Raw genomic sequence first — 10492 nt, forward strand, 5'->3', positions numbered from 1 at the left:
AAAATGGTACTGAACTGCAGGACATGCATACAAGAGCGACACAACCCAAAAGAGGCACTCGTGCCATCAGGGTGCCCTGAAAGACCTTGGCAAAAGTTAGGAACAGACCTTTCTACACAAGAGGCAGAATAATCCTCTAAGGCAGTGGTTCTTAACCTTTTTGGAGGTACCGAACCCCATCAGGTCCATATGTGCATTCAACAAACCCCTCTTTGGGGGGCGGGTTAAACGAACCCCATCAGTTTCATGTGCACATTCACCGAACCCCTCTATATAGGGGGGGATGACATACCAACAAATCAGTGTGACTTCTGCTGTTGCCTTTGCAAGAACAGTTCAGATATGCGTTATCACGAATTTACACGATATTCAGGTGTGTTCAGCCATCCGTGGGCGGGGGGGGGGGGGGGGGGTCGCGGGGCGGGGGCGGGGCAATGACTTCCCAGCTCTGCCGAACCCCTGAAGCCGACTCACCTAACCCCTAGGGTTCGATCGAACCCAGGTTAAGAACCACTGCTCTAAGGTCTGACGAGACAAAGGCAGTCTACCCTATGATCCCTGGAAAAAGGGAGATGTGGTATTATCGTATGTTGAAACTATAATATTATATAGTTTGTTATTGGAGGTCTCAAATAATGTTGACAGTTGGGGGCTCTGTGGTGCGCCAGGGGCATTGTACTGCTATGTAAGACATGAGTGGGGAGAAAATAAAAAGTTGCTGAATAAAGAAGTTGCATTCGCGTTCATCTCTACTCCGTATAAACACAACAGTCGTGGACTGCGTTCGCGCTCTCCCCTGGTCTTTCTGATTAAAACAAAAATCACACGCAGTCGTACGCACATGGAGTTTAGGTCTGCGGTGCTGTGACACACTGAATGCTTTTGAGCATGTTATTAACTGTACTATGGAACTGTGCATTTGCTTGCTAAAGTGTATTAACCAAATTAGTCAATGCAAAATAATATGGAATTACCACGTTCCTGACTCGTCATATGATATGAACGTATCAAAACCTTTTTGTCGGCTATAGGTCTGTCTTTTTAAGAATACGCCCGATTGTTGTTCCTCATACATCTCAGTATAGATTTCTAGAAAACATTTACTTTCTAAAGTAAATTGACAGATTTATATTCAAATGTCAAATATCGAACGCCGCCATCACAGTGGAGGTAAATTACACTCCAAACCATGCCAGCAACGAGAAAAGCCTCAATTATTTGCGACACGAGAGATATAGAGCACTTCTGAAATTTGAGAAATCATTTGAGAAATTACGATCGTATTTTGTTTCCCGATTTGAATAAAGTTATGAAATCACACGTTTTCAAATAAAACACAGAGATGGGATCATTTCCCATTCTCTCATACCAAAAGTACACGTACCAAGACATACAACTGTTTTTACCTTCAATACTCATAATAGACGCCCAATCGATAGGTGACGCTGTTTGAAAGAAGGTTTGATCAGGTACCTACAATCCTGTGCGCCAAAGATGTTTAAAGTAAAAAAGACATTAATGAAAACAAAATACTTGTTTAAACCTTCTATTTAGGTTGAGTCCTTGTAAGTATAGTAAATCTATCAACGTCTATTGTTTGTATTAGAAGGACTGGTTGCTACAATTTGAGTGTGAGACCGCCTGTGAATTTGGTGAGACCAGCAGTGACGTGGCCCGTTTTGACCCAGATTATCAGATCTCTCTTTCTTTTCAGATGGAATAAATCTTTCGCCTTTTACTAAAGATTTCCGTGGGGAGGAACAATAAGAGTCTATCTCTACCCATTCTCACCAACGGTTTGTTAGAATAGGCCTCTTTGGCACCACTTTTATGGTTAAAATTCTCTCTTCTATGATCAGCTCTCTTAATCCCTCAAACCCAAGAACCGAGACTACACTTGATTTTAGCCAAAAGGCCGAGAAGCGATGGAGTATGCGAGTGACGGACTCACTTACAGGCTTCCCCGTCTACCCATTCTCAGCAACGGTTTGTTAGAATAGGCCTCTTTGGCACATGTGATTAGCTGGGTAGCTTGAGCTATGCCGTTATATCGCTGCAACCCTTTTCTTGCTTTATTAGCTTTCTCTTCTCTATGACACCCTTTGCACATATGTAGAAGTCGCTCTCAGTTAAGACTACAAGGTCACACGTCATCACACAGGCTAGGCAGAGTCGCCTCCTTGCAGAAAGGCGGCCCAGAGTAGTATAAGAGCAGGAACCTTGGCGCTGGGAGAGGGACCTTCTTTCGCATCTCGCAGAAAGGGCTCCACAGCTGTGCATCGATCATTCTGGCATACATCAAATAGTTAAACTGTGAAGGCTGCCTCTTGGTAATTACTGTTAGCATATCGAGCATTAAAGATAAAGAACTGGGATCAAACCTAACAGGTTACAGTACGGAACAGAGTGCTGCTCTTCTGGGCACTAATAAATCGGCAAACTTGTCTGATGACTTATTTGTTCACTCTTCTTCACCCGCAGTAATAAATATAGTTCACGAGGCATATATGCTTCCCCTTTCAGCAGTCTCTATCCAAATACACAGTGTAGATACCTATTAAAATGGTAGACCCGATGAACATGAAAGGCAAAGATGGATAATTCGCCAAGAACTTTCCAGGGTCATCATATGTACAACGGCTGCACCGAAAGAGTTGGGCCAGAATAGAGCGGAACTCATGCAGAAGTGCATGAACACCACCTTGCTGAAAGAATAAAACCAACACAATGCATGAATTCACGACAAATGACATACCAGCAAATCGGTGTGACTTCTGCTATTGCCTTTGCGAGACCAGTTCAGATATGCTTTATCACGAATTTATAAATCTGGTGTGTTCGGACCTCCGCAGTGGAGGCTCTGCTGAACCCCTGAGACCGACTCACCGAACCCCTAGAGTTTGACCAAATCCAGGTTAAGAACCACTGGTTTAGAGGCAGTTATTTCTGCAAAAGGAGGATCTACTAAATATTGCTGTCATTTTTCTGTTGGAGTTTCCAAATGTATGCACCTGCCTCTTTTGTTTAAATAATGATTGCACACTGTCTGCAAATCCTATAAACTTCATTTCACTTCTCAAATATCTGTGTTGATCACTGCCATCATCCGCCATGCATGGATTCGGGCCATCTGATTGGTTCCTTTGCCCCCCCATACACACAGGAATTGGTTAGGACTTGATTAGTAAATGCTAGGAATCGTTTTGTCTGTCTGTTCAGAGCAAGAAACAAGCCACTAGCCCCACGGGAAGTTGTCATTTTCTGTAAGCTTGTGTGTATGTAAATTTGTCATGGTCCAACGTAAGACTGTTTAGGGTGAATAAAAAATAACTGCAACAAGTTTATTCTGCTATTAACCAGATTCAAACTGGGGTTGCAGCCGCCTCATTGCTATATTATGGCCAATATGCAGTTGCATGTTTAGGGTCTTTTCTCTAGGAACTTCAGCCACGACACCCAGGCAGACCATGAAAGAATGTCGATGTTAAAATGTTGGTTGAACTATCCAATAACTACGCAGATCCGATGATTCCTAAGACTTGAGATCAGACAAAATTGGAAAGACTATTTTTTGATGGTGTCTGTGAGTTACTTCAACCCAAAAGTTCACATAAATTACACATAGCTAATGTTGACCACAAAATGGTATGTGAGCTGGCCAGGAGTCCTGGAATCTTTTGATTTGTAGACAGATGCGTTATCCATTGCTCCACGAGCCCCACAGGAATATGTGGCTTATAAACTTGTGTGTAACACTTTTGCAAAAATGAAAAACAAAAAAAAAATGGGTGACATTATTTGAATATGCCATGATGCTTTATCCATTGCGCCATTCGCCCTACAAGTTAAGGCTATCGACCGCAAACGTGAGGAAAATCGTCATTGTCCAAAAGATGGCTGTTCAGCAATAGTGAGCAAGGGACAAATTCCACATAGTTATTTGAGTATGCCATGACCCTGATTCGAACCAGGGTTGCTGCAGCCACAACACCGACTACTAACCACTATATGATCATGGCCAATATGCGCAACTTATTTAACGCTACTGCATACAGGCCATGATCGTGTAGTGGTTAATGGTTGTGTTCCATTCGAATCCGGGTTATGGTATAATCAAATTACTTTGATGAATTTGTCTGCTGGTCACTGTTGCTAAGCAGCCTTCCTTTGGACAATGACAGTTTTCCACACAAGTTTACAGTCGATACAGTCTTGTAGGGTGAGTGGCGCAATGGATGACACATGACGGCAGATTCAAGTGATGAGAATCGAAACAACAGATTCAAGAGACCCAAGGTAAATGAACACAACCCGTTTCGTTTCAATTGACAGCCCATGTGACATGCACCTCAGATGAAATGGGGCTAGTTGATCAACAGCAGTGTTTTAACGAAGGGATCATCTGGGAGTTAAACCCCAGACCTCTCACACCCAAAGCAAAATTCATACCCCTAGACCACTGGTGTCAAACTCGAGGCCCGGGGGCCAGTTATGGCCCACCGTATCATTTTCTGTGGCCCGCAACGACAAATTGTGCATTAAATCTATGTCATACTAACATTGCAAATTGTCGGAACTTTTAAGAATCTTCTTAAAATTATTTTTGAAATATGTGAAAAGTTTCCACGAGTCTGATTTGAAAAAGCAATTATTTGTCAGTTTGTTTTGTAGCTTATACTGTATATAATATGAGGCGTTTATTTATTTGGGTTGACAGTCATAATGGCCCATCGAGGGAAACTTTGACTACAATGTGGCCCGCGACAAAAATGAGTTTGACACCCCTGCCCTAGACCAACGTGCCTCAAAGAAAGCTTGCAGACCATGGTACATTCTGTGTAACATTGGCCTGTCATATGAGAAAGGACTCATATGTGAGGTTGCTGTTTGTGGACTTCAGCTCTGCCTTCAACACCATTGTGCCGCAGCGACTCATCTGCAAACTCGATGAGCTGGGCCTCAGTACCTCCCTCTGCAACTGGATACTGGACTTCCTCTGTCAGAGGCCTCAGGTGGTGCGTGTTGGCGACAAAATCTCCGCCAGCATCACGCTGAGCACGGGGGCCCCCCAGGGCTGCGTGCTCAGTCCATTGCTCTTCACCCTGCTGACGCATGACTGCACTGCGACCTACAGCGACAACCACATAGTGAAGTTTGCTGACGACACGACTCTGGTGGGTCTCATCACGAAAGGCGACGAGACTCGGTACAGGTCGGAAGTTGACCTTCTGACCACGTGGTGCAGGGACAACAACCTCCTGCTGAACGTCAATAAGACCAAGGAAATCATTGTTGACTTCCGGAAGGGTCACACAACACACCTGCCGCTGATCATCGACGGTGCTGTGGTGGAGAGGGTGAGCTGCACCAAGTTCCTGGGGGTGCACATCAGTGAGGACCTCTCCTGGTCCGCAAACACCTCGTCACTGGCAAAGAAAGCTCAGCGCCGCCTGTACTTCCTGCGGAAGCTCAGGCGTGCATGTGCTCCTCAGGCAGTCCTGTCTACATTCTACCATGGCACCATTGAGAGCGTCCTCACCAGTTGCATCGCTGTCTGGGGTGGTAACTGCACTGAACAGAACTTGAAGGCCCTGCAGCGCATAGTGAATACGGCTGGTAAGACTATTGGTGCTTCGCTCCCCTCCCTGAAGGACATTTACACCTCCCATCTCGCCCGCAAGGCAACCTCGATTGCCAGAGATGTGAGTCACCCGGCTCACTCTTTGTTTGACCTTCTGCCCTCTGGGAAGAGGTACAGGAGCCTGCGCTCCCGCACCACCAGACTCGCCAACAGCTTCTTTCTCCAGGCTGTTAGGGCCCTGAACTCGCTACCCCCTTCTGCGTAGCGTGCGGCACTGTTGCGCTATTTTTGGGAATGTCTGCTGTACGCGCACTTGCTCCTTTTTTTTCTGCTCCTCTTATTTATTTATTTATTTATTTATTTATTTATTTATTTATTTATTTATTTATTTATTTATTTATCTATCTATTTATTTATTTATTTATTTATTTATTGTTGTGTTATTTATTCATTATTTATTCAGCACGCTTTTGTTATACTTGTTTACTTGTTTGTCTGTTGTGAGCCATGTCTTGTCATCGTGGGATAGGGGGGAACGAAATTTCGGTTTCTTTGTGTGTCTTTGGCATGTGGAGAAATTGACAATAAAGCTGACTTTGACTTTGACTCCACACAACGATAGACAACAGTGTTTCAAAGAAGAGCTCGTCCGGGAGTTTAACCCGGGCAATCAAAGAATCCTAGGCGAGAATCATTCCCCTGCACCAATGAGCCCCATAGTAGACCAGCTGACCCCATTACATTCCAGCAGAATTTCAAAGATTCTCCCAGAAGGTAAACTTAAAAACACATGGAAGAACACACACAGGTGAAAAAAATGTTTCCTGCTCAGCTTGTGGCCAAAGATTCTCAGAGAAAGGAAGCTTGAAAAGACACACAACAACCCACACTGGTAAGAACCCTTTTTCCTGCTCAGTTTGTGGCCAAAGATTCTCTCAGAAGGTAAATTTAGAAACACATGCAAGAACACACACAGGTGAAAAGCCTTTTTCTTACTCAGTTTGTGGCCAAAGATTCTCAGAGATGGGAAACTTCAAAAGACACACAAGAACCCACACTGGTGAGAAAAACCTTTTGCCTGCTCAGTTTGTGGTCAAAGATTCTCAGAGAAGCGACAGTTCAAAACACATACACAGGTAAGAACCCTCTTTCCTGTTTAGTTTGTGGCAAATATTCTCTCAAAGCAAGCCTTCGACGAGGATGGGATTTGAACCCATGCGTGCAGAGCACAACGGATTAGCAATCCATCGCCTTAACCTCTCGGCCACCTCGTCTTGTGTTGATAAGTCACGTTACGTATGTTGTGCCAAGATACTTTGGATGTGAATGAACCCGACGAGGATGTGATATGAAATGATGAGTGGAGAGCACAATGGAGTAGCAACCCATCGCCTAAATATTTCAGCCATCGCATCTCATGCATGAGTTGAATAGGCGACGTGATATGGTATGTACGGTGTAGTATAAGCCGCAAGGTAAAATGATACGATACTTTAGATGTGTAACGAAGAAAAGGTAAGCCACAAAATAAGTGACACTGTAAACAAAGCAAAACGTTTTTTCAATGTTGTCTCACCCCAAATCTTTGGGATCATCGGATCTGCACAGTTGGATAGTTCCACCGACATTTTAACATCAACATTCTTTCATGGGTGTCTTGGCTGAAGATCCTAAAGAAAAGACCCTAAACTTATTGTATGCGATTGCATATTGGTCATGATCGTATAGTGTTGTGGCCGTAGCATCACCGGAACGAATCTGGGTCATGGCGTCAGTAAATTACCTTGCTGAATTTGTCCGTTGTTCACTGTTGCCAAACAGCCTTCTGTTGAACGCAGGCTTCCAGACATTACGTCCACCTATGTTTTAACATCAACTTTATTTCATAAAGTTCTTCCAAATTCATCTTGGTGAAACTCCCTCCCTCAGGTGTTCCCATCTTTTTTTAGGCCTGGCTGCCACGAGGCAGCGGTAGAAACAAAATATGACCCTGAAAGGGCACGCCCAAACCGGCTATGATATTAATCAAAATTCGTTCATCACTAAAATGCAGTCCTCAGGTCCATGTCATATTCGCTACCAATCGGAATGTAACGGACAGATTTATATTCAAATGTCAAATCTCGAACGCCACCGTCGCAGTGGAGGTGAATTACACTCCAAATTCACCTCCACTGCAACGACAAAAGCCTCAATTATTTGCGACACGAGAGATATAGAGCACTTCTGAAATTTGAGAAATCATTTGAGAAATTACGATCGTATTTTCTTTCCCGATTTGTGTCGTTATGAAATCACATGTTTTCAAATAAAACACAGAGATGGGATCATTTCCCATTCTCTGATATCAAAAGTACACGTACCAAGACATACAACTGTTTTTACCTTCAATACTCAAAATAGACGCCCAATCGCTGTTTGAAAGAATGTGTTCGATCAGGTACCTACAATCCTGTGCGCCAACAATGTTTTAAGTAAAAAAGACATTAATGAACACAAAATACTCGTTCGTTTAAACCTTCTATTTAGGTTGAGGCCTTCTAAGTATAGTAAATCTATGAACGTCTATTGTTTGTATTAGAAGGAATGGTTGCTGCAATTTGAGTGTGAGACCGCCTGTGAATTTGGTGAGACCAGCAGTGGGGTGGCCCGTTTTCACCCAGATTATCATCTCATTCTTTTTTCTCTTCAGATCGAATAAATCGTTCGCCTTTTACTAAAGATTTCCGTGGGGAGGAACAATAAGAGTCTATCTCTAGCCATTCTCACCAACGGTTTGTTAGAATAGGCCTCTTTGGCACATGTGTTTAGCTGGGTAGCTTGAGCTATGCCGTTATATCGCTGCAACCCTTCTCTTGCTTTATTAGCTTTCTCTTCTCTATGACACCCTTTGCACATATGTAGAATTCGCTCTCAGTTAAGACGACAAGGTCACACGTTATCATACAGATTAGGCAGAGTCGCCAGAGTAGTATAAGAGCAGGAACCTTGGCGCTGAGAGAGGGACCTTCTTTCGCATCTGGCAGAAAGGGCTCCACAGCTGTGCATCGATCATTCTGGCATACATTAAAGAGTTAAACTGTGAAGGCTGCCTCTTGGTAATTGCTGTTAGCATATCGAGCATTAAAGATAAAGAACCGAGAACAAACCTAGCAGGTTACAGTACGGAACAGAGTGCTGCTCTTCTGGGCACTAATAAATCGGCAAGCTTGTCTGCTGACTTATTTGTTCACTCTTCTTCACCCGCAGTAATGCATGTAGTTCACGAGGCATATATGTGTCCCCTTTCAGCAGTCTCTATCCAAATACACAGTGTAGGTACCTATTAAAAGGGTAGTCCCGATGAACATGAAAGGCAAAGATTGATCATTCGCAAAGAACTTTCCATGGTCATCATATGTACGAAAGAGTTGGGCCAGAAGACTAGAGCGGAACTTATGCAGAAGTGCATGGACACCACCTTGTTGAAAGAATAAAACCAACACAATGCATGAATTCACGACAAATGATATACCAGCAAATCAGTAGTACTTCTGCTGTTGCCTTTGCGAGACCAGTTCAGATATGCGTTATCACGAATTTATAAATCAGGTGTGTTCGGACCTCCGCAGTGGAGGGAGGCTCTGCTAAACCCCTGAGACCGACTCACCGAACCCCTAGAGTTTGACCGAATCCAGGTTAAGAACCACGGGTTCAGAGGCTGTTATTTCTGCAAAAGGAGGAACTACTAAATATTGATGTCATTTTTCTGTTGGGGTTTCCAAATGTATGCGCCTGCCTACTTTTGTTTAAATAATGATTGTACACTGTCTGCAAATCCTATAAACTTCATTTCAATTCTCAAATATCACTGTGTTGATCACTGCCGTCATCGGCCATGCATGGATTCGGGCCATCTGATTGGTTCCTTTGCCCCCCCCCCCTCCCCCATACACACAGGAATTGGTTAGGACTTGATTAGTAAGTGTTAGGAATCGTTTTGGCTGTCCGTTCAGAGCAAGGAACGAGCCACTAGCCCCACGGGAAGTTGTCATTTTCTGTAAGCTTGCGTGTATGTAAATTTGTCATGGTCCAACGTAAGACTGTTGAGGGTGAATAAAAAATAACTGCAACAAGTTCATTCGGCTATTAACCAGATTCAAACTGGGGTTGCAGCCGCCTCAATGCTATATTATGGCCAACATGCAGTTGCATGTTTAGGGTCTTTTCTCTAGGATCTTCAGCCACGACACTCAAGCAGACCATGAAAGATTGTTGATGTTAAAATGTTGGTGGAACTATCCAATAACTACGCAGATCCGATGATCCCTAAGTCTCGAGATGAGACAAAATTGGAAAGACTATTGGTTGACAGTGTCTGTGAGTTACTTCAACCCAATAGTTCACAGAAATTACACATAGCTAATGTTGACCACAAAATGGCATGTGAGCTGGCCAGGAGTCCTGGAATCTTCTGATCTGTAGACAGATGTGTTCGTTATCCATTGCTCCACGAGCCCCACGGGAATATGTGGCTTGTAAGCTTTTGCAAAAATGAAAAAAAAAATAAAAAATGGGTGACATTATTTGAATACGCCATGATGCTTTATCCATTGCGCCACTCGCCCTACAAGTTAAGGCTATCGACCGCAAACGTGTGGAAAATCGTCATTGTTCAAAAGATGGCTGTTTAGCAATAGTAAGAAAGGGACAAATTCCACACAATAATTGGAGTGTGCCATGACTCGGATTCGAACCGGGGTTGCTGCGGCCACAACGCAGAGTACTAACCACTATACGATCATGGCCAACATGTGCATCTTATTAACGCTACTGCATACAGGCCATGATCGTGTAGTGGTTAATGTTCGATTCGAATCCGGGTTATGGTATAATCAAATGACCTTGTTGAATTTGTCTGCTGGTCACTGT

At 43.6% G+C, this 10492-nt stretch overlaps 3 non-coding genes across 3 annotated transcripts; 2 read left to right on the forward strand and 1 right to left on the reverse strand.

Annotated features, from left to right (window-relative positions):
* Positions 1-1696: 1696 nt before the first annotated feature.
* On the forward strand, positions 1697-1806 carry LOC125986413 (U5 spliceosomal RNA). The gene has a single exon (XR_007487613.1). It is a non-coding gene; the product is annotated as a U5 spliceosomal RNA (small nuclear RNA).
* A 4967-nt stretch (positions 1807-6773) lies between these two features.
* On the reverse strand, positions 6774-6855 carry trnas-gcu (transfer RNA serine (anticodon GCU)). The gene has a single exon. It is a non-coding gene; the product is annotated as a tRNA-Ser (tRNA).
* Positions 6856-8253: 1398 nt separating this feature from the next.
* Positions 8254-8365, forward strand: LOC125986415 (U5 spliceosomal RNA). Its single transcript, XR_007487615.1, has one exon. It is a non-coding gene; the product is annotated as a U5 spliceosomal RNA (small nuclear RNA).
* Positions 8366-10492: the final 2127 nt, after the last annotated feature.

The sequence above is a fragment of the Syngnathus scovelli genome, chromosome 18, assembly GCF_024217435.2.
Source record: "Syngnathus scovelli strain Florida chromosome 18, RoL_Ssco_1.2, whole genome shotgun sequence".
Taxonomy (NCBI): domain Eukaryota; kingdom Metazoa; phylum Chordata; class Actinopteri; order Syngnathiformes; family Syngnathidae; genus Syngnathus; species Syngnathus scovelli.